Source organism: Staurois parvus, unplaced genomic scaffold (assembly GCF_062004578.1).
Source record: "Staurois parvus isolate SC_StPar_1 unplaced genomic scaffold, SC_StPar_1.0 ptg000011l, whole genome shotgun sequence".
In the NCBI taxonomy this organism is placed as follows: domain Eukaryota; kingdom Metazoa; phylum Chordata; class Amphibia; order Anura; family Ranidae; genus Staurois; species Staurois parvus.
Window position 1 is genome coordinate 32,828,127 of NW_028317807.1, and position 23,207 is coordinate 32,851,333.

Sequence of the window (23,207 nt, forward strand, 5' to 3'; positions counted from 1 at the left end):
GGAGCCAAAGCCCTCTGCCCCTCTTCACTTCTCTGTTGTTCCTCTCTGCTGGCAAATATATAGACCTCTATATTACATTGTACAATTTATCTGCCAAAACCTCTAAATGATTACATCTGTAAATTTCCAAAACCGAGTATAAAGGAAAAGTAGAGGCGAGAAAAGGTATTTGGTTTATCCAATAATTTTTTAATAATTCTTAATTATCATTGTAGCTGGGGGTATGGTGGGGTGTGCCTATTGCCTATATACTCTATACTGACACGTGTTCCTTTTTCTCATCTAAGAAAGTTAGGAGGTGCAGAGGAAGACTTGATATTATGCTGTTTGTATCTCAGTAAGTCAATAGTCAGTGAGCTGGAATACTGAGATCTATGGCTGTTGCTATCTCTGCATAGTTCCTCAGTGCCCCCTCATCCAGACTGTCTCTTTTAATACAAACCCATTTGTCCCATTTTTACTCTTCAGTTTTTCCTCCTTTTGGTCTGATGTATAGATCTCTTTAAATTGGAATGTTCTATGCAAACAAAAATATGTGAACTGGCAGGATTTTTAATGCAAAAGAGACATGCATTCCCATGGCTTTCAATACTATTTCTATGCAAATGACACCCAAATCTATCTGTTTACCCCTCAGGTCACTCCACCAGCCTCCTTACGCATCAATAATTTACTGATTACATATCAGTCTGGATGTTGCACCATTTCATCAAACACAATCTATTCAAAACTGAACTCATAAATATTTCCTCCCCCATGTGCCCCTTCCTTTGACATTTCCATTAAGATTGATGTCACAGCTATCAGTCTGTCCCAGCATGCCATTGTGCTAGGTGTAATCCTGGACTCTGAGGTCTCTTATGTCTCGCCTTGACTACTGCAACTCTCTCCTCATTGGATTATCTTTACATAGGCTACCCCCCCCCCTTCAGTCCATCATGAATGTTGCTGCCAGACTCATACACCTTAACAACCATTCAGTGTCTGTTGCCCATCTCTGCTAATCTTTCCATTGGCTTCTGCACACCCAAATAATAAAATTAAAAATACAAACAACTTAGAAAGCCATCCACAAGTCTACCCCCTGCTACATCACTGACCTTGTCTCAAAATACCAACCAAATTGTTCTCTTCATTCCTCCCAAGACCTCCTGCTCTCCAGCTCCCTTGTCACCTCTTCCTATACTCGCCTCCAGGACTTCTCTAGAGCCTCTCTCTGGAACTCCCTACCCTAATATATCTATCTCCTATGCTTTCCACTTTTAGGTGATCCCTGAAAACCCTTCTCTTTATAGAAGCCTATCCCACCTTCCAAAGTTATGACCTTTTGTATCACTTGACCCTCCATTTTAGATTGTAAGCACTAACAAGCAGGGCTCTCTGATTCTTCCTGTTTTAAATTGTATTATAACCATACTGTCTGCCCTCATGTTGTAAAGCACTGTGCAGACTGTTGACACTGTATAAATCCTGTATAATAATAATAATGAAATTGTTGGTGTTGTAGGAGATTAGTAATAGAAAATTAGGAGCAAAATTAAAGGCAGAATAAGAGGCAGAGCCCTGCCCTGTATAGAATAGGTTACCAGTCATACATTTATCAGTGTTTGCAAATTAAAGCTTCTGTCTCTGTGCAAATAGCTTGGATGTTTGATCAACTGATGTGCAGATCAGAGACGTATGAGTGATTCAGTGTGTTAACTGATAAAATACCACTTTTGATGATTTCCAACATTTCAGCCACATACTTGTTTTGCTTTGTTGTTCCACAGTGTTAAGAAATGTAGCTTATTTAAAGGTCATCATATGTCAACTGATCTAATCCAGTGTAGGCTGCAAAATCATAACAGTCTTGTGGGCAGCAGACGGAAGCTAGTGCATCTAATCTCTGCCTAACATACCCACCTCAAACAATTGTAGATCGAAAACCCTGCTTTCAACCATGAATCTGAATATCTTTGAAAATCTATTGAAAGAAAAGCATGAAATCTGAATAATCAGGTATGATATCCTAAGTGCAATTGTTTACCATTCTCACCCACATCATAATCACATCATGACACCTGCTTTATTATTTGATCAAATTTTTCCAACATAAATCCTTTTTACTTCACAATAAGGGTATCCATGCTTGATCATAAAAAAAAATCATGTCATTCAGGCACTTGCGCACATTTATTGGGCAAGTGAGTGTTTTGACCAAATCATCTATTTTATGCATATTGTCCAATTTCAAGCTGTATAAACTTGAATGCTTATTGGATTTTATACAGGGGATTTTTATTTGTGTAATGAGGGAGGATGTGGCCTAAGGATATCAACACCTTATATTAAGGTGTGCATATTTATTAGGCAGCTTCTTTTCCTCAGGCAAAATGGGCCAAAAAAAAAGAGATTTAACGGACTCTGAAAAGTCACAATTGTAAAAAGTCTTTCAGAGGGATGCAGCACTTTTGAAATTGCTAAGACATTGATCACAGGGCCATCAAATATTTTGTTGCAAATAGTCAACAGGGTTGCAAGAAATTTGTTGAGAAAAAAAGATGCAAATTAACTGCCAAAGTTTGAGAAGAATCAAACGTGAAGCTACCAGGAACCCATTATCCTCCAGTGCTGACATATTCCAGAACTACAACCTACCTGGGGTGCCCAGAAGTACAAAGTGTTCAGTGCTCAGACATGGCCAAAGTAAGGAAGGCTGAAACCCGACCACCACTGAACAAGATACATAAGTTGAAACCTCAAGACTAGGCCAAGAAATATCTGAAGACAGATGCTTCAAAGGTTTTATGGACTGATGAGGTGAGAGTGACTCTTGATGGGCCAGATGGATGAGCCTGTGGCTGGATCAATAACAGCACAGAGCTCCACTTCAACTCAGATGCCAGCAAAGTGGAGATGGGGTACTGGTATGGGCTGGTATTATAAAAGATGAGCTAGTCCGTCCTTTTGAGACTGAAGATGGACTCAAAATCAACTCCCAAACCTACTGCCAGATTTAGAAGACACTTTCTTCAAGCAGTCTTTATCTTTCAAAAAGACCATGATATTTATGCAGGACAATGCTACATCGCATGCATCAAAGTACTCCACTGCGTGGCTAGCCAGTAAAGGCCTTAAAGATGAAAGAATAATGACATGTCCCCCTTCCTCACCTGACCTAAACCCTATTGAGAACTTGTGGGCACTTCTTAAACTGGAGATTTACGGTGAAGGAAAACCATCCACCTTCTGATCAGTGTCTGGGAGACTGTGCTTGCTGCTGCACAAAAGTTTGATCATCAACAGATCAAGAAATTGAGGGACTCCATGATTGGAAGGCTTAAGACTGTTATTGAAAAGAAGGATAACTATATTGGTCACTGATTTTTTTTTTTTTTTTTTAAATTTAAAAAATGTTTATTTGTAAATTTTGTGAATTGTAATTTTGTTTATTATTCTCACTTTAACAGATAAAAATAAACAAGTGATATCGGAAAAGTTTCGTTTTTATTTAGTTGCATAATAATTCTGCACACTAATAGTTGCCCAATAATTGTGCACACATAGATATTCTCCTAAGAAAGCCAAAACCTTACTTTTAATTTCTTAAATATTCAGGTATATTAATATTTTGGATTGACCCAGTGCACTGTAATTGTTCAATAATGAAATCAATCATCAAAAATACAACTTGCCTAATAATTGTGCATACAGTGTATTATTAAAGTTTCTGTCGAGCCAAAAACTTTTGTTGTATTTTTAAAGAGAGTTTGGAAAGGTTAGAATAGCTGTTAGGCTGTTAGTTTTTTTTACTTCTATCCAGGGCACTGTTGGGAGCTTTCCCTCATTTCCTGTCCTGCTAACAATGTTTTTATCAGACAGAAAGTAAGGAGAACTTTCCAGCAAGGACACAAACATAAGGAAACATAAAGAAATTGTATTACTGTGTGCCCGTTGCAGATCTTCCTTCACCTCCTGTCTGGTGAAACCATTGATACCAGGATGGGAAGTAAGGTGAAATATATCCAACAGATAGCAGTAAAACCCTGACAAGTGGTTTTAAACTTTCCCTGCTGTATACAAACTGAAGAATGAAAGTTTTGGGCTTGACATACACTTTAGAGTTATACTAAACACATACTGTTTAATTTGCATTATCCCTTCTCTTCCTGTCTGTGGATGATGGCTCTGTAATTATTTTAATTAAAAAAAAATAAAGTATCTTTATCCAAATCGATATACAGCTGTCATATGACCCAGTTCTTTCTCAGCCTGTCTGCAGGGAAACAGTTTCAAAAGGAGCTCCCTCTGCTGCTGATTACATGTTTAAAAAAAAAACAAAATCAGCCTTTGGGATACAGAGTACAAATAAATAAATAATACCAATAAACTGTTTTAAATTGTCATACAAATATATATATTTGAAATCAAATTGTTATGATTTTTTGGCAATAACATGGTGTAGGTGGATTTCCACCAGTCACAGGCTGTGTCACAACCATCCAGCCTGTGTCTTAGAATAACAGAGAGGTAATGCCTCCATCAATCAAGATGTAATATCCCACCTCCCCATTGTGTTTAACTTGTTAGCGGGCATGGAGGAGGAGGGAGGGAGGGAGTGGGCTGTCATTTACCAGTGTGTATATACACCCACAAGTGTGACTCTATAGCAGTGGTCTCCAAACTGCAGCCTGGATGCCAGATGTGGCCCTTTACTTGCCTTTATCTGGCCCTAGGGGCAGTTTTCCTCCCACTGATACAAGACACTATTCCTTTCCTCCCACCACATATGAGGCATAATAATTGCTACTGCCATCAACAATGAGGCACTGATTCTCCCATTGACATCAACTATGGGGCACTATTCCTCCCACTGATACCAATGATGGGGCACTATTCCTCCCACTGATACCAATGATGGGGCACTATTCCTCCCATTGGCACCATTGATGGGGCACTATTTCCCCCTACTGACACCAACAATAGGACACTATTCCTTCTGCTGACACTAATGATGGGGCACTATTCCTGCCACCGACACCAAAGATGGGACAATATTTCCCCTCAATGACACCAACAATAGGACACTATTCCTCAAATTGACAGCAATGATGGGTCACTATTCCTCCTACTGACACAACGGGGCACTATTCCTCCCACTGACACCAACAATTGTGCACTATTCCTCCCACTTACACCAATGAAGGGGCGCTATTGCTCCCCCTAATGCCAAAGATGCATTTACTCCCACTGATGCCGGGACAATTTCTACTCCCAATGGCCACAGTCCGGCCCCCCGGACTTGTTATGAACAGTAAACTGGCCCTATGTTTACAAAGTTTGGAGACCCCTGCTCTAAAGTCACATGGGTTGCTCAGATGTGATAGGGAGGAAATGCTCAACATAGAAACTCACTGAAAACTGACCATGTGCAGTAGCTGCCAACACTGCTCTGCAAAATCCATAGCTGCATTGGGGACATGGACAAAAGGGGGAATAGCAGGATCAAACAGTTTTTTTAGCAGAATACATCAAACAAATTCCATAGTGACTGAGTGAGTATGAACAGCATGTAATACAGCATTTATTGATAGTTTTTTATGATGTGAGTTTACTGACATATTAGGTAACCTATTCTAATATACTATACAAGAAAATTGGATCTAAATACAGCTGTAATGTACAATAGTATTCTTTTAATTTATAGTCATGCACAAAAAGATAAACAAAACCAGCGCTCAAATCCTCATGCAGACTAGAAGGAATTCAGAATGCCAAACGAGGAGGTGCAGCCCTTCAAAGATCGGGAAATAAGGATACTAATGAACAAAAAACAAACAAGGGCGCACTCTCATCGTGCATTACCGTGGTACACCACATGTTTATTGTGTAATCAAATAGATATATACTCACAAACCAAAGGTGAATAAAAGCAGAATAAATAGTCCGCAGTGGCAGTCAATGCAATGCTGTGCCCTAATTAGGGATATGCTGACGCGTTTCGGGAGACGAACCCCCTTCCTCAGAGCTCTGAAAAAAGGGTTCCATCATTGTAATCCATCGACAATCACGGTGTCCAGCATTGCCACGACAATGCCAACTCACCGAAATAAAACCCTGACACCCGCCAACCCATCTGCATTCTGACATTTGCTTGTCAGATGTAAATAATTGGGCGGAGCTAGCAGTGACATCACCACTAACTCAGCCCAGTTGTGCTGTGATTGGCCAAAGCATTGCACCTGACCTACGGTCAGGTGCATTGCTTTGGTCAAACACAATGCACTGTGAAAGTGCAGTGCATTGAGGGGTGCACGGCAGGTGAACAGCCATCCAAATGCCCTTACCGTTTGTGTGTTCACCGAACACACGAACGGCCGATGTTCAACTCGAAAATCCAGACCATCACAAATCGACACACAGTGCCACAAGCTGTGTTATTTTTTGTGAATGGCAGAGCTGGTCTCCAGGATCTGTGAATGGAGGTGGCAGAGCTATCATTCATCCACCCATTCCCCATTCAGAGGTCATACGCCATTCAGAGAAGCTGAGGTATGGCTTCTCTGAATGAATGATCAGGCAGGAAAGGTTGGTCATAGTCGAGTTCTCCTGAAGGGACCTCTGGACAGCCCTTTAGCTGTACAGGAGATTATGGCAGCATGGGAAGTAGAGTAGATGAAGATTTCTTCTAAAAGCAGAAGAATCAGGACACACAATACTAAATGTAAGTTATGTCTCTTTTGCTGATTTTTTTCTGTTTTTAGTTTTAGCTAATCTTGGGCCTTAACCACCTTAACACCAGCATGTTTCACCCTCTTTCTTTCCAGGACATCCTTCAGTTTTCAGCGCTGTGATATTTTGACTGGCAATTACTCGGTCATGCATTAACCTACTCGGTCATGAATTATTTATCATTTATACAGACACAGAGAGCTTTTTTTGTTGGTATTTAATAATCATGTGGTTTTTTATTTTTGCTATACAAATAAAAAAAAGACCAAACATTTTGGAAAGAAAAAACTGTTTCCCTTACTTTCTTTTATAAGACATATCAAATAAAAATGCTAGGACAGTACAAACATCTCCGAAATGACCCCTTTTTGCAAAGTAAACACTCCAAGGTGATCTCATTTTTTTGCATGCTGTTACTGATGTGTTTAAATGGCAACTATGTTTGATCCACACCAGGATCAAATGAGGTACGCAGATGAAACTTTTCAGGCTAACATAGCATCAGTAAATATTTTTAAGCAGGGCTTTCACTTTGATGTATAATATGAATAAATTTATACTACACAATACATACAAATATTTACAAAATCTGACCTTTGGCTATTGCATGCTTTATCAGTGACATTAAAAGGCACTGGGCGTGTATGGAGAATGGAGCTGATTAATATTATTATTTGATATATATAGTGTAGAAGCAATAGCAGCCATTATGAGAATAAGGGGAGAGCTGACTGTAAACATAGCCAGTGTTTACACATTTGATCACTGTGACTGGTTCAAGGATGGCACCATCAAAGGCATTGTGCAAGTACATGATGTGTGCACACACTCTCCGAAAAGGAGGTTAAAATCCATTCAGAAGAGTAGGCTTCCCCACAATCCTGACTGGCCATGTGAGTATTATTATTCATATTTCTTCCTCTCTGGGATTATTATTCATTAAAGTAGAATCTCCTTTAGTGACATACTAATAGAGAGGGAGTACTGCTCATATATACTGTATAGGGCAGAGTTCCTGAAACCTTTCAGCAAGAGAGCTGCATCACACACTCACCAGCCACTTTATTAGGTACACCTGTTCAATTGCTTGGTAACACAAATTGCTAATCAGCCAATCACATGGCAGCAACTAGAAGTCATGAAGACGACTTGCTGAAGTTCAAACCTAGCATCAGAATGGGGAAAAAAGGGACTTAAGGTGTTACTAAACCCAGGACCTTTCATTCACTCTATCTGGTCCCCCATAGTACACACTACATGGAAATGCAATTATTTAGGTAAATGTACACTGTTAAATACTTTTTCTCATCTGCAGTTAGAGCAGTCTTTTGACTTCTATCAGTTTCCAGCCAAGCACTAGTAAAAGCTTGTAGGAGGATTTTCATTTTGCTCTAGGAGGATGCAGAACCTTTGACCTCTGTCTGGACAATGCTGATTGGCCCTGTGCTGATCACATGCACTCTCTCAAGAAAAAGAAAAACCTATTTAGCAATACACACTAAACTGAGCATGTGCAGAGTATCTCCACATGATATGAATTATCAGGAGGGACACACTAGAAGAAGCAGAGGATCAGAGAAGTCAGGATCAAACAGCATTTTTAAACAATGCAGAGGATTAACCCCTTAGGTTCCACAGTGAGTATAACAAGCATGCTTTACTGCATCTATAGACTGATTTTACTGTTGTGGGTTTAGTAACACTTTAAGTGATTTTGAACATAGCATGGTTGTTGGTACCAGATGGGCTGATCTGAGTATTTCAAAAACTGTTGATCTAATGGGATTTTCACGCACAACCATCTCTAGAGTTTACAGAGAATGGTCTGAAAAAGAGAAAATATCCAGTGAGCAGCAGTTGTGTGGATGAAAATGCCTTGTTGATGTGCGAGGTCAGAGGAGAATGGTGAGTCTTGATTTCAGTTGCGACATTCAGATGGTAGGGTCAGAATTTGGCATAAACAACATGAAAGCATGGTTCCATCGCACCTTGTATCAACGGTTCAGGGTGGTGGTGCTGGTGTACTGGTATGTGGTATTTTCTTGGTACTAGCAAGGTGTACATAATAAATTGGCCAGTGAGTGTATATTTTACAGATATTCAGGGACCAAAAAAAAGTTTTATAAACACTCACCCTTTACATCCATGAGGGGCCATTAGAGTCCTGCCTAACATCCTTGAGTGCCCAGCAGAGTCCCCCCTTACATCCATGTGCGGCTAACAGAATCCCCCCTTTTACATCCATGTGTGGCCAGCAAAGTCTCTCCCTACATCCATATGTGGCTAGCAGAGCTCCCCCCCCTTACATTTATGTATGGCCATCATAATCCCCTCTTGTACCATCTGTGGTCAGCAGAATCCTCTCTTAAATCCACAAGTGGCCAGCAAAGTCCCCTCCCCCTTAGATCCATGTGTGACTAACAGAATCCCCCCTTTTATATTCATGTGTGGCTAGTAGTCCCCCACTTACATATATGTGTATACCAGCCAGAGTATTTACATGGCCAGCTGCTGCGGGCCAAAAAAAATCTTGTAATGGGTCAAATGTGGCTTTTGGGCCATGGTTTAGAGACCCTTGTTTTGGGGGAATGGGTGACTGGTGACATAGTCATACCAGGGAGAGAGGGGAGCAGGATCTGCTTTGGGGTGATGGTGAAAGATAAATACAGTGTAAAAATATAATGAATTGAAATTGTTTTTTTTTATTTACATAGTTACATAGTAAACTGGCTGAAAAAAGAAAAATGTCCATCCAGGTAAACCATTAAAAAAAAAAAAAGTTATCCTATACCCACAGTTGATCCAGAGGAAGGCAAAAAAAACAGCAAAGCATGATCCAATTTGCTCCTGCAGGGTAAAAATTTCCTTCCTGATCCCCCGAGAGGCAATCGGATATTCCCTGGATCAACTTTACCTATAAATGTTAGTATCCGGTTTTATTTTGTGTATCTATTTACTATTACTAAAACATACCTATACACTTTTCCTTATTAATAATAATCATAATACATACCTTATATCTGGCTCTCTTCTTATCACTGGAAGCAGCTTTGTTGAGTTAGTCATTAAGCAGGTAGGCCCTCACTGATGTCATGCTGCTTTGTGACATACTTGGTAACTGTCTTGGGTTTAGAGTGGGTGAACCAGAAGCTGGGAATTGGGGGCACTTACTTCTTAATTAACTTTACTAGGCAGCCATCAGGTCCTTATGCAGCTGATCCATTTTATAGTGGCAGCACTGGTCCAAGGGGCAAATACCCCCCTAGCCCAGTACATTCTTGCAAACAATTCACTTGGACTATAAAGTATCATTTGGCACCTAGGAGGAAAGCCATGTGGAATTCTTCCACAATAAACATAGCTCCATTCAGCTTAAACAATAAAAAAGGATATTAGCTTGTTTCTGGGCTGCTGAATGATGATTATTGCTGTATATGCTAGTGTAGTGAATTAACTTATTACAGATGTTGGATGTGAGCAACTTTTTGTGTTACTGCAAGGATTTGTCCAAACAAATGGAGCATTTCCTCCTTGCCCCCTTTTTTTGCTTTAGATGATATGCACTAGGTCTAAAAAGTTTGTTCTTTCTTACACTTCTGCTTTGAAGCTACACTTCAGACAAAGCTGCTGTTAATCTACTGTGTGCTAAACAGATAGGATATGATTCAGAGCACTCACTTTTGCTCAATCTGTGAAGCACTAGGAGTAATTGACCCAAAATACAATTGGGAAAGATCAAATTCTCAAATCACTCTTCTTTGTCTCTAATTACCGTCCTTATTTTAATTGCCTCGTTAATAGTTATCGAACTTGTAGCCAACTTTTTAATCAACATGTTTAATTAGAAATTCTGTCTGTAACAGAACACCGGTGTGGCGATATTGTTAAGACTTCATACCATTGACCCATTCAATGCCATTCAACAGCTATTACTAATCAAAGTGATATTTTAATTTCACTTTGGATTGTAATAGAACAGCTGAGCTCTCAGACTCTATTGTGAATCATATGGAAAGCTTTTATCAGTAACGTTCCCCAGGTAATTGGTTCATGCTAAAGCATAGTAAATATAGGCTGTGTTGCCAAAGAGTAGCAAGGATTGGATAGAAATGCTTGCTTTGGTTGGGATTAGAGATGAGCGAATCGAACTAGGCGAACCGGAATTCGAGTCGAATTTCAGGAAATATTCGATTCGTGTCGAAACCGAAATTTTGCCTACTTCGGGTGCGCGAATCGAACATTTCCCGATCAGCCGGCAAAAGTGTCCCTGCAGTGAGCTCCGCTATTTCTGACAGTTCTCTGACAGAAGGAACACATGTTTAGCGGTTGAAACATTGTATCTATTAGTTTACATTTAGGATACAGATGTTTCAACCACTGTACATGTGAAGAAGTTGTGAGAGAACTGTCAGAAATAGAGGAACTCTGCACATACACTTTTTGCCGGCTTGGAATTATTCTTCTTTTCATCCTACTTCTTCTTCTTCTTCATCCTCAGAAGAAGAGGATGAGGATGAGGATGAAGAAGAAGAAGAAGAAGAAGAAGAAGAAGTAGGATGAAAAGAAGAATAATTCCAAGCCGGCAAAAAGTGTATGTGCAGAGTTCCTCTATTTCTGACAGTTCTCTCACAGCTTCTTCACATGTACAGCGGTTGAAACATCTGTATCCTAAATGGAAACTAATAGATACAATTTGTATCTATTAGTTTCCATTTAGGATACAGATATTTCAACCGCTGTACATGTGAAGAAGCTGTGAGAGAACTGTCAGAAATAGAGGAACTCTGCACATACACTTTTTGCCGGCTTGGAATTATTCTTCTTTTCATTCTTCTTCTTCTTCCTCATCCTCATCCTCATCCTCATCCTCTTCTTCTGAGGATGAGGATGAAGAAGAAGAAGAAGTAGGATGAAAAGAAGAATAATTCCAAGCCGGCAAAAAGTGTATGTGCAGAGTTCCTCTATTCTGCAGATACACTTAGAGGAGCTCTGCAGATACACTTAGAGGAGCTCTGCACATACACTTTTTGCCGGCTTGGAATTAATCTTATTTTCATCCTACTTCTTCTTCTTCTTCTTCTTCTTCTTCATCCTCATCCTCAGAAGAAGAAGAGGATGAGGATGAGGATGAAGAAGAAGAAGAAGAAGTAGGATGAAAATAAGAATAATTCCAAACCGGAAAAAAGTGTATGTGCAGAGCTCCTCTAAGTGTATCTGCAGAGCTCCTCTAAGTGTATCTGCAGAATAGAGGAACTCTGCACATACACTTTTTGCCGGAAACCGCTGTATGGAGTGAATGTCCCAGAACTGTCAGAAATAGACTATTTATGACAGTTCTGGGACATTCACTGCATACAGCTGTTTTAACCGCTGTATGGAGGGAATGTCATGGAACTGTCAGAAATAGACTATTAATGACAGTTCTGGGACTGTCCTTCAATGCAGCGGTTGAAACATTGTATGTATTTGTTTCCATAAATGGATCCATTTATGGAAACAAATACATACAATGTTTCAACCGCTGCATGGAAGGACAGTCCCAGAACTGTCATTAATAGTCTATTTCTGACAGTTCCATGACATTCCCTCCATACAGCGGTTAAAACAGCTGTATGGAGTGAATGTCCCAGATCTATCAGAAATAGACTATTTATGACAGTTCTGGGACATTCACTGCATACAGCTGTTTTAACCGCTGTATGGAGGGAATGTCATGGAACTGTCAGAAATAGACTATTAATGACAGTTCTGGGACTGTCCTTCAATGCAGCGGTTGAAACATTGTATGTATTTGTTTCCATCCATTTATGGAAACAAATACATACAATGTTTCAACCGCTGCATGGAAGGACAGTCCCACAACTGTCATTAATAGTCTATTTCTGACAGTTCCATGACATTCCCTCCATACAGCGGTTAAAACAGCTGTATGGAGTGAATGTCCCAGATCTATCAGAAATAGACTATTTATGACAGTTCTGGGACATTCACTGCATACAGCTGTTTTAACCGCTGTATGGAGGGAATGTCATGGAACTGTCAGAAATAGACTATTAATGACAGTTCTGGGACTGTCCTTCCATGCAGCGGTTGAAACATTGTATGTATTTGTTTCCATAAATGGATCCATTTATGGAAACAAATACATACAATGTTTCAACCGCTGCATGGAAGGACAGTCCCAGAACTGTCATTAATAGTCTATTTCTGACAGTTCTATGACATTCCCTCCATACAGCGGTTGAAACCGCTGTATGGAGTGAATGTCCCAGAACTGTCAGAAATAGACAGAAACTGTCACAGAACTGTCCTTCTTCTCATCCTTCTCCTTCTTCTCATCCTTCTTCTCATCCTTCTTCTCATCCTTCTCCTTCTTCTCATCCTTCTCCTTCTTCTCATCCTTCTCCTTCTGCTCATCCTTCTTCTCATCCTTCTCCTTCTTCTCATCCTTCTCCTTCTCCTTCTTCTCATCCTTCTCCTTCTCCTTCTTCTCATCCTTCTCCTTCTCATCCTTCTCCTTCTCCTTCTCATCCTTCTCCTTCTTCTCATCCTTCTCCTTCTTCTCATCCTTCTCCTTCTCCTTCTTCTCATCCTTCTCCTTCTGCTCATCCTTCTTCTCATCCTTCTCCTTCTTCTCATCCTTCTCCTTCTCCTTCTTCTCATCCTTCTCCTTCTCCTTCTTCTCATCCTTCTCCTTCTCATCCTTCTCCTTCTCCTTCTCATCCTTCTCCTTCTTCTCATCCTTCTCCTTCTTCTCATCCTTCTCCTTCTCCTTCTTCTCATCCTTCTCCTTCTCCTTCTCATCCTTCTCCTTCTTCTCATCCTTCTCCTTCTCCTCATCCTTTTTCTTCTCATCCTTCTCCTTTTCCTTCTTCTCATCCTTCTCCTTCTTCTCATCCTTCTCCTTCTTCTCATCCTTCTCCTTCTTCTCATCCTTCTCCTTCTTCTCCTTCTTCTCATCATTCTCCTTCTTCTCATCCTTCTCCTTCTTCTCATCCTTCTCATCCTTCTTCTCATCCTTCTTCTTCTCATCCTTCTCCTTCTTCTCATCCTTCTCCTTCTCCTTCTTCTCATCCTTCTCCTTCTTCTCATCCTTCTCCTTCTTCTCATCCTTCTCCTTCTCATCCTTCTCCTTCTCCTTCTTCTCTTCCTTCTCCTTCTTCTCATCCTTCTCCTTCTTCTCATCCTTCTTCTTCTCATCCTTCTCCTCCTTCTTCTCATCCTTCTTCTCATCCTTCTTCTTCTCATCCTTCTCCTTCTTCTCATCCTTCTCCTTCTCCTTCTTCTCATCCTTCTCCTTCTTCTCATCCTTCTCCTTCTTCTCATCCTTCTCCTTCTTCTCATCCTTCTCCTTCTCCTTCTTCTCTTCCTTCTCCTTCTTATCATCCTTCTCCTTCTTCTCATCATTCTCCTTCTTCTCATCCTTCTCCTTCTTCTCATCCTTCTTCTTCTCATCCTTTTCCTTCTTCTCATCCTTCTTCTTCTCATCCTTCTTCTTCTCATCCTTCTCCTTCTCATCCTTCTCTTTCTTCTCATCCTTCTCCTTCTCCTTCTTCTCATCCTTCTCCTTCTTCTCATCCTTCTCCTTCTCCTTCTTCTCATCCTTCTCCTTATTCTCAGCCTTCTTCTTCTCATCCTTCTCCTTCTCATCCTTCTCCTTCTCATCCTTCTCCTTCTTCTCATCCTTCTCCTTCTTCTCATCCTTCTCCTTCTCCTTCTTCTCATCCTTCTCCTTCTCCTTCTTCTCATCCTTCTCCTTCTCCTTCTTCTCATCCTTCTCCTTCTTCTCATCCTTCTCCTTCTTCTCATCCTTCTCCTTCTCCTTCTTCTCATCCTTCTCCTTCTCCTCATCCTTTTTCTTCTCATCCTTCTCCTTCTCCTTCTTCTCATCCTTCTCCTTCTTCTCATCCTTCTCCTTCTTCTCATCCTTCTCCTTCTCCTTCTTCTCTTCCTTCTCCTTCTTATCATCCTTCTCCTTCTTCTCATCATTCTCCTTCTTCTCATCCTTCTCCTTCTTCTCATCCTTCTTCTTCTCATCCTTTTCCTTCTTCTCATCCTTCTTCTTCTCATCCTTCTTCTTCTCATCCTTCTCCTTCTCATCCTTCTCTTTCTTCTCATCCTTCTCCTTCTCCTTCTTCTCATCCTTCTCCTTCTTCTCATCCTTCTCCTTCTTCTCATCCTTCTCCTTATTCTCAGCCTTCTTCTTCTCATCCTTCTCCTTCTCATCCTTCTCCTTCTCATCCTTCTCCTTCTTCTCATCCTTCTCCTTCTTCTCATCCTTCTCCTTCTCCTTCTTCTCATCCTTCTCCTTCTCCTTCTTCTCATCCTTCTCCTTCTCCTTCTTCTCATCCTTCTCCTTCTTCTCATCCTTCTCCTTCTTCTCATCCTTCTCCTTCTCCTTCTTCTCATCCTTCTCCTTCTCCTCATCCTTTTTCTTCTCATCCTTCTCCTTCTCCTTCTTCTCATCCTTCTCCTTCTTCTCATCCTTCTCCTTCTTCTCATCCTTCTCCTTCTTCTCATCCTTCTCCTTCTTCTCCTTCTTCTCATCATTCTCCTTCTTCTCATCCTTCTCCTTCTTCTCATCCTTCTCATCCTTCTTCTCATCCTTCTTCTTCTCATCCTTCTCCTTCTTCTCATCCTTCTCCTTCTCCTTCTTCTCATCCTTCTCCTTCTTCTCATCCTTCTCCTTCTCATCCTTCTCCTTCTCCTTCTTCTCTTCCTTCTCCTTCTTCTCATCCTTCTCCTTCTTCTCATCCTTCTTCTTCTCATCCTTCTCCTCCTTCTTCTCATCCTTCTTCTCATCCTTCTTCTTCTCATCCTTCTCCTTCTTCTCATCCTTCTCCTTCTCCTTCTTCTCATCCTTCTCCTTCTTCTCATCCTTCTCCTTCTTCTCATCCTTCTCCTTCTTCTCATCCTTCTCCTTCTTCTCTTCCTTGTCCTTCTTATCATCCTTCTCCTTCTTCTCATCATTCTCCTTCTTCTCATCCTTCTCCTTCTTCTCATCCTTCTTCTTCTCATCCTTTTCCTTCTTCTCATCCTTCTTCTTCTCATCCTTCTTCTTCTCATCCTTCTCCTTCTCATCCTTCTCTTTCTTCTCATCCTTCTCCTTCTCCTTCTTCTCATCCTTCTCCTTCTTCTCATCCTTCTCCTTCTCCTTCTTCTCATCCTTCTCCTTATTCTCAGCCTTCTTCTTCTCATCCTTCTCCTTCTCATCCTTCTCCTTCTCATCCTTCTCCTTCTTCTCATCCTTCTCCTTCTTCTCATCCTTCTCCTTCTCCTTCTTCTCATCCTTCTCCTTCTCCTTCTTCTCATCCTTCTCCTTCTCCTTCTTCTCATCCTTCTCCTTCTTCTCATCCTTCTCCTTCTTCTCACCCTTCTCCTTCTCCTTCTTCTCATCCTTCTCCTTCTCCTTCTTCTCATCCTTCTCCTTCTCCTTCTCCTTCCTCATCTCCAAGGGCATTTAAATTAAAGGTACAGTGTTCTGCACTAATTTAAAGGCTCTCTGAAGCCTAGAAACCCTTTAAATAAGTCATCTTCGTAGCGGAGAAATTCGCATCGAATCGAATTTCACACTGGAATTCGCCGAATCAGCCGAATCGAATTTTTCATTTCTTCGCTCATCTCTAGTTGGGATATATTGATAATGCATGTGTATTTCTTGTGACCAATGAATTATATTTTTTCCTTCAAGCACATTCATCTATGCTTTACTGACATCAGTCCACTTTAATTTAATTGATGCTATTGTAGACTTGTGAAAGCAAATGGTCTATGTCATGAGGTCTGACTCATCTTCTCAAGGGCTAAAACTTGAATATTTCATATTGCACTGCTGGGTATGCTAATATATGCTTAAGGTTCTGAATGTGGTTATTTTTATATACCGTAATGCAAATGTTTTTAATAATGTAGTATTCCTGTTTCTTACACTTAAATATTTATTTTTACTGTTTAAAGCCCAACTCCACCCAAAACATTTCTTTTAATTTGAGATAGAGTTGGTATGTGTCAGAACTGCTGTCAATTTGTTATCGCTACCTGTGTCCTTGTCTGGGAGATTTCCCATTGCTTCCTGTCCACGTAATGCCAGCATAAGAAAGGAGAAGGTGCTAGTGTAACTAGAAAAGGAAGGAACAAAAAGCAATAAATGCTTGAAAAATATTTTAAGCCAGGCATCACTAAATTGCAGATTGTGGTCAGGGCCTAAATAGCGTAACAGTTCTATGTGGACCACCAGCCAGTCAGTCCTCAGTACAGCTTCTGCCATTTCTCTGCAGTATTTGGTTGTTAGGGCTGCCAGTGTCTAAACAACCAATGATATCACATACATGTCCCACCCCCAACCTGACACTAAAAGGTATGGGGGCACTATGATGATGACACCTGATGTAAGGGGAGATTCTGATGGGGACACCTGATGTAATAGGGCACTCTAATGGGGACACCTGGTGTAATAGGGCAATCCTATGGAGATAGCTGATGTAAGGGGGCACTCTGATGGGTTTACCTGATGTAGGGGGGAATTCAAATGGGGATACCTGATGTAAAGAGGCACTCTGATGCAGACACCTGATGTAAGATGGCACTTTGACTGGGACACCTGATGTAAGGTGCACACTAAAAATTGATAATACATACTATTGAAATGCTATGCGGCTTTATAATTCTCAAAATAAGGCTAGGTCTGGGCGAACAATGATCAATTCCAGAAAACAAGTGAAAAAATTATAAAAGATCTCTAGTCAAATATCTCCCTCGGTTTGCCTTCAAGTGTTTGTAACACTCCCCCCAAAAATTAACCTTTCTGATAATTACTGTAACATATCTGTGTCCTGTGTTTTTTATTAAAACTTTCCTAATAGATAAACTGCTAGTTGATCCTGCCAGCTAATCCTTCTCGGTGGTAATGATCTGCAGGATCATAGAGCCTCTGCAGCGTTGCCTCCACAGTGTGCATGTTCTTCTTTTACTAAGTAAGCCATCTCTACTCAAAACTTAGTGGTAATCCTCCTAATTGCCTATGTCATCATGACCCGGGTCTGGGGTGGGGCTAAGCAATACAGGGAATGAAGCCATTGATCAAGCATCTGACTGGCCCCGCAAATGTTGCTACTTGTGGTGAAGATTAGATGTTTAATATATAAAACAAAGTGCAGCGCTAAAACTCATAAAATGCAAATATATTCAATATCTGAGTGAAGATATAGGAAAACAATCATCTTAAATAAAAAGTTCAATATAATATAATGATTCAGATGGCAGTGATTATCCCCACTGGTAAATAGTGGACAGGGTTTTATATGTCCTGGTGTGTTCTAAATCAGGAAAAATGGTGATGTGCGATCAAATATAAAGATTGCCCACTCACCGGAAGCGCAATCTAAATGCGCAAAATTCAGATAAACCAGAAGCGGAGGTTCCCTTAATGGTACAGCCTGGGATGAGATCCTCTCCTCTGCAGATATGGGTACTGGAGATATCCCTCATAAGCACCATGGGGTGGATAAACTGCGATGGAGTCTGGTCAGTGGCTCCCTCCTCTAGTCCTGGTAGTACACCTGGGGTCCTGGATGGATTTATTTGCTCGGCATGGAGCAAAGAAGATGGATGCCCATAATGTAGTATTTAATGATATTTATTATAAATTATGAAATTAAAAGATATTACAAGTGCTCCACATACAAGATTAACTGTGGCAGATAAATCCTAACTCGATGTGCAGATAAAATAAGGCAGTAACCACACTACTATGTACACTGACCAGCTGGAGTGGGAAGATGGCCGCCAGACCTCCACGGTCCGGCGGCGTGACATCACGGCGTATAAAGGCTCCTCCTTATTAGATTAGATGTTTGACTGGCAACTGCATTCCACTCTGCATAGGCAGGGAAATGTGACCCACTGTAGCTTAGCCCTGCCCCTGACCTGGGCCATACTGAGATGGAAAAAAAAGTAATGTAACCGAGAAAAGATAGATGAAAAAGGGTATTGATTCATTTATTTTTAAACCATTTCCTCTGTTAATTAATTGCTGGTGGTGTGCACTTTTCATGAGATGTGGGCAAACTATGTGAGTTTTCAACCAATTTAAAGTGTATCTAAATCTTTCTAAAAGTACAAATACAAAAGTGTGATATGTCAGAATTTACAGATATAGTATCTGCATTAGTTTTCTTTATCCTTGCATTTTTTATTTTATTTTTACCTGATCCTCACAGTAACAAACTTCCTGTTCTCAGATGACAGTGTTTACCTACCATGTTAATAGAGGAGCAGCATTGTCACATTATGGAACAATCATGTCATAAAGTGAAAATGCTGTGTTCCCAAAGTTTAGGTGAGTGTGAGTGAGCACTGTCACCCTAGAACAGAGGTCTCCAAACTAAAACCCTTTGCTAACCTTTATCCGGTCCTTGGGGCACTATTCCTTATGATGATAAAAGGCATTATTCCTCCAACTGACACCAACAGTGGAGCATAGGTCCTGCCACTGACACCAATGATGGGACACTATTCCTCCCACTAATATAGATGATAGGGCACTATTCCTCCAACTAATATAAACGATTGGGCACTAATCCTACCACTGACACCAATGCTAGGCACTATTCCTTACACTGATACCAACGATGAGGGACTATTCCTTCCAACGATACCAACAATGGGGTACTATTCCTGCCACAGATACCAATGATAGGGCACAATTTATTCCACACATACCAATGGGGCACTATTTCATCCCATTGATATCAATGGTGGGGCAGTATTTCTCCCCCTGATACCAGTTATGGGGCACTATCTTACTGACCAAGGGCACTGTGTAATTTATTTATGCCCACTGTCCACAAAACCTGAGGCATTGTTCACTCCCACTGAATCCGGGACATTCTCTATCCCCATTGGCTACAATCCATCCCGTCTAAAGGAAAGTAAACTGGCCCTTTTGTTAAGAAAGTTTGGGAACAATGTATCTGATAAGAATACAGCACAGTACGTTTATCAGCTTACAAGATTTCTGGTAATTTGATAAATATATATGTTTTTGCACTTATAGAGCAGACATAAAAACACTTGCTATGTTATATTTAACAGTTTAAAAGAGAGCAAATAAAAGAAATTCATTTATGATTTCTGTGTTAGAGATTCCCTTTAAGAAAAGCTCTTTGTTGTCTGTTAGAGCATTATTGCACTGTTACAATTTATGAACATTAGTATATTTTTCAGAAGGAATCTGTAATCAGTTAGGCATGCCACACAGCAGCTTCTTATTATGTTACTAAATATATGCATAGAATCATGTCGATCTGTATAAAGATCAGTACACACCAGTGTATTCACTGATGGTTATAACAGAAATGTCCTACACATTAATGAATAACTAATGAATTTAATAAATATTTTTCTTCTAAGGATCTGGATTCACAGTTGTGTTCTTGGCTATACTTTGGTTTTGACATTGTGATAAATATAAGAGGGTATATTTTTAAAACATTCATTGGCACATGTGCTGGCAACTGTATATTTACAGTATAAAATATTTGCCAGGCTGTTTCGTTTGCTGACATTCACTGACCACAATGGTTTGCTCCTTCCTATGGCTGGTAAAGTCCATCCATGTTAGATGATGCTGGATCTAAATGAGTATTAGTTAAATTATAGTACAACTAAAGGCACCTGTAAGACAGTCTAATCAAGTACAAATTCTAGTGACCATGGGATGCACAAGCCTCAAAAAGTAAATAAAAACTTAATTTACCTATCCAGACTTAAGCCAAATTTTTCTTTATTTGTTTCTATCACTCCCCACCCCCACCCTGACACTGCAGCTCACAGTTTCAGCAACAGAGACAGTGCTGTCATTTCAGAAAGCAGTGGGCAGGACTGCTACAGGCTTGTGAATCAGCAGGAACAATGCTGGTAGCCATGCCCCCTGCAACATTGTTTTCTCCCACTGTAGTGCAACCAGCCACAGCCTATGTGAGAGCGACAACTGCTCTGAATTGAAGAGTAGGGCAGCACCCTTGCCATACCATCACTGAAAGCTGCATTAGGTCGACTGAAAACTAATTGTAGATGCACTTAAAATTAAATGCTGTGACACACATTTTTAATGGGAGGCTATGCTTCTACTCGAAATACTATATATATAAAGATATATATATATATATATATATATATATATATAAAAAATAAAAACATAGAAAAGTGACAACAGAAAAAGACCAAGTGGTCCATTGAGTCTGCCGGGTCTTTTTTTAGGGGTGTTTGTTTTCTTGTTTTTGTTTTGTTAACTTTCTTTGAGTATAGATTTATGCTTCTCCCAAGCATGTTTGACATGTTGAAGCTATTTACTGTTGACTGACTCACTACCTCTACTGGAAGTTGATTCCAAGCATCAACTAGTCTTTCAGTAAAATAATACTTTCTGAAATTAGTTTTGAACTTTCCTCCAGTTAGTTTAAGGCCCCATGTTCTTGATTTTGGTTTTGTGTTAAAAAAAATGCTGCCCTCCTGAACCTTATTCACCCCCCTTGATGTTTTTAAAGAATTTAATCATGTCTCTCCTTTCCCTTCTTTCCTCCGGACTGTACATGTTAAGTTCCTGAAGTCACTCTTGATATGTTTTATCCCCCAGACCTTTCACTATTTTTGTTACCCGTCTCTGGACTCATTCTATCTTATCAATATCTTTTAGTAAGCGAGGTCTCGAGAACTTGACACAGTATTTTAAATGAGGTCTAACTAAAGATCCATATAGAGGAATCAGAACCACCTTCCTCCTGCTGGTGACCCCCCGAGTGATGCATCCTATAATTCTACTGTATTTCCTTTCCCCACTGCCTGGCCACACTGTTTGCTTATTTTGCAATCATCTGAAATATGTACCCCCAATGTTGTACTCTATCAAGGGATTCTTGTTCCCTAGGTGCATTATTTTACATTTAGAAACATTGAACTGCAATTTTCACTTTTGTGACCAATATTCCAGCAATGCCAAATCATGTTCCATGTTACATACACCTCCAGGGATATCAACCCTGTTGCACACCTTTGTGTCATCAGCAAAAATACATATCTTACTCAACAAACTTTTAGTTACATCACTTACATATAGAGTAAATAGAACATGACCTGGTATAGAGCCTTGTGGTACACCACTAGTGACTGGTCTCTTTTCCGAGTGAACCCCATTTACAACCACACTCTGATATCTATCTTTAGCCAGCTGCAAATCCACTGAACCACCCAAGGGCTACGTCCTAGCTTGTACAACCTTTGTATTAGATTATTATGTGGAACTGTATCAAATGCCTTGCTGAAATCAATATATGCTATGTCTGCAGCACACCCTGGTCCAAAACATTGGTAATATAGTCAAAATATCCAATCAGATTAGTCTGACATGATCTGCCCTAAGTAAAGCCACTCTGCTTTGGATCCAGCAAGTTGTGTGTTTTTAAGTGATCAATGATCCTTTTCAGGAGTGATTCCATTAACTTTACTATAACAGTGTTAAACTCACTGGCCTGTAATTGCCAGCTTCTACCCTAATGCCCTTCTTGTGGATAGGTACAATATTAGCTGTCCACCAGTCATCGGGAACTTCTCCTGTTCGAAGAGATTGATTAAAAAGATCAGTTAATATTCCAACAACTATACCTCAAAGTTCTCTTAGAACTCTGTGTTGAATACCATCAGGGCCCATTGCTTTTTTAATTTTTAACTGAGCCAGTTCCTCTGCTATCCCAGTCTCCTGAAATCATAAAAATGAACCATCATTACTAGAACCAATATTATTTCCCAACTTATTGTTAGTATAATTTGTTTCTGAGAAGACTGAACACAAGAAATTATTTAAGTGGTTTGCTACATCCAGGTCTCTGCTGTGCCCAGTTTTCATTTTAGTGATCCCATCATATTTTTTCTTTCTATCGTTAATGTACCTAAAAAAGGTTTTATCTCCTTTTTTAAAAGATTTAGCAATTTACACCTCTTTCTGTGTTTGGCAGCACTGATAATGTGTTTGGCCTCCTTTTGTCTAATCTTACACTCTGCTCTGTCAGCTACACCTCCAGTTTTGTTTGAATCTCCTACATGCTGATTTTCTTTTCTTTACTATCCTGCTTATCCCTTTAGTGAACCATGTTGTTTTTTTCTTCCGTTTATTCTTACTAACCTGCCTGATATATAATCTAGTTGCCTACAAGAAGGTAGACTTTAACAGTGCCCACAGATTACTTACTCCTGTCATTTTACTCCAACATTTCAATTCATTTTTTAGAAATTCACCCATTTCAGCAACATTTGTCTTTTTGAAATCTAAAATGTTTGTTTTTGTATTGATTTTTCTGTTCTTATTTTAATATCAAACAAAAGACATTGGTGATTACTAGAATCCAAATTTTCTCCTACCTCAACATTAGACAGTCGATCCCCATTTGTCAGTACTAGGTCTAGAATATGATCACCTCGGGTTGTACTTTTTACTAACT

General features: G+C 40.0%; 1 protein-coding gene across 1 annotated transcript in view; it reads left to right on the forward strand.

The window, feature by feature from the left end:
• SPAG16 (sperm associated antigen 16) overlaps positions 1–23,207 on the forward strand; it is a 1,274,471-nt gene that overhangs the window by 794,667 nt on the left and 456,597 nt on the right. The gene's annotated exons all lie outside the window — the stretch shown is intronic.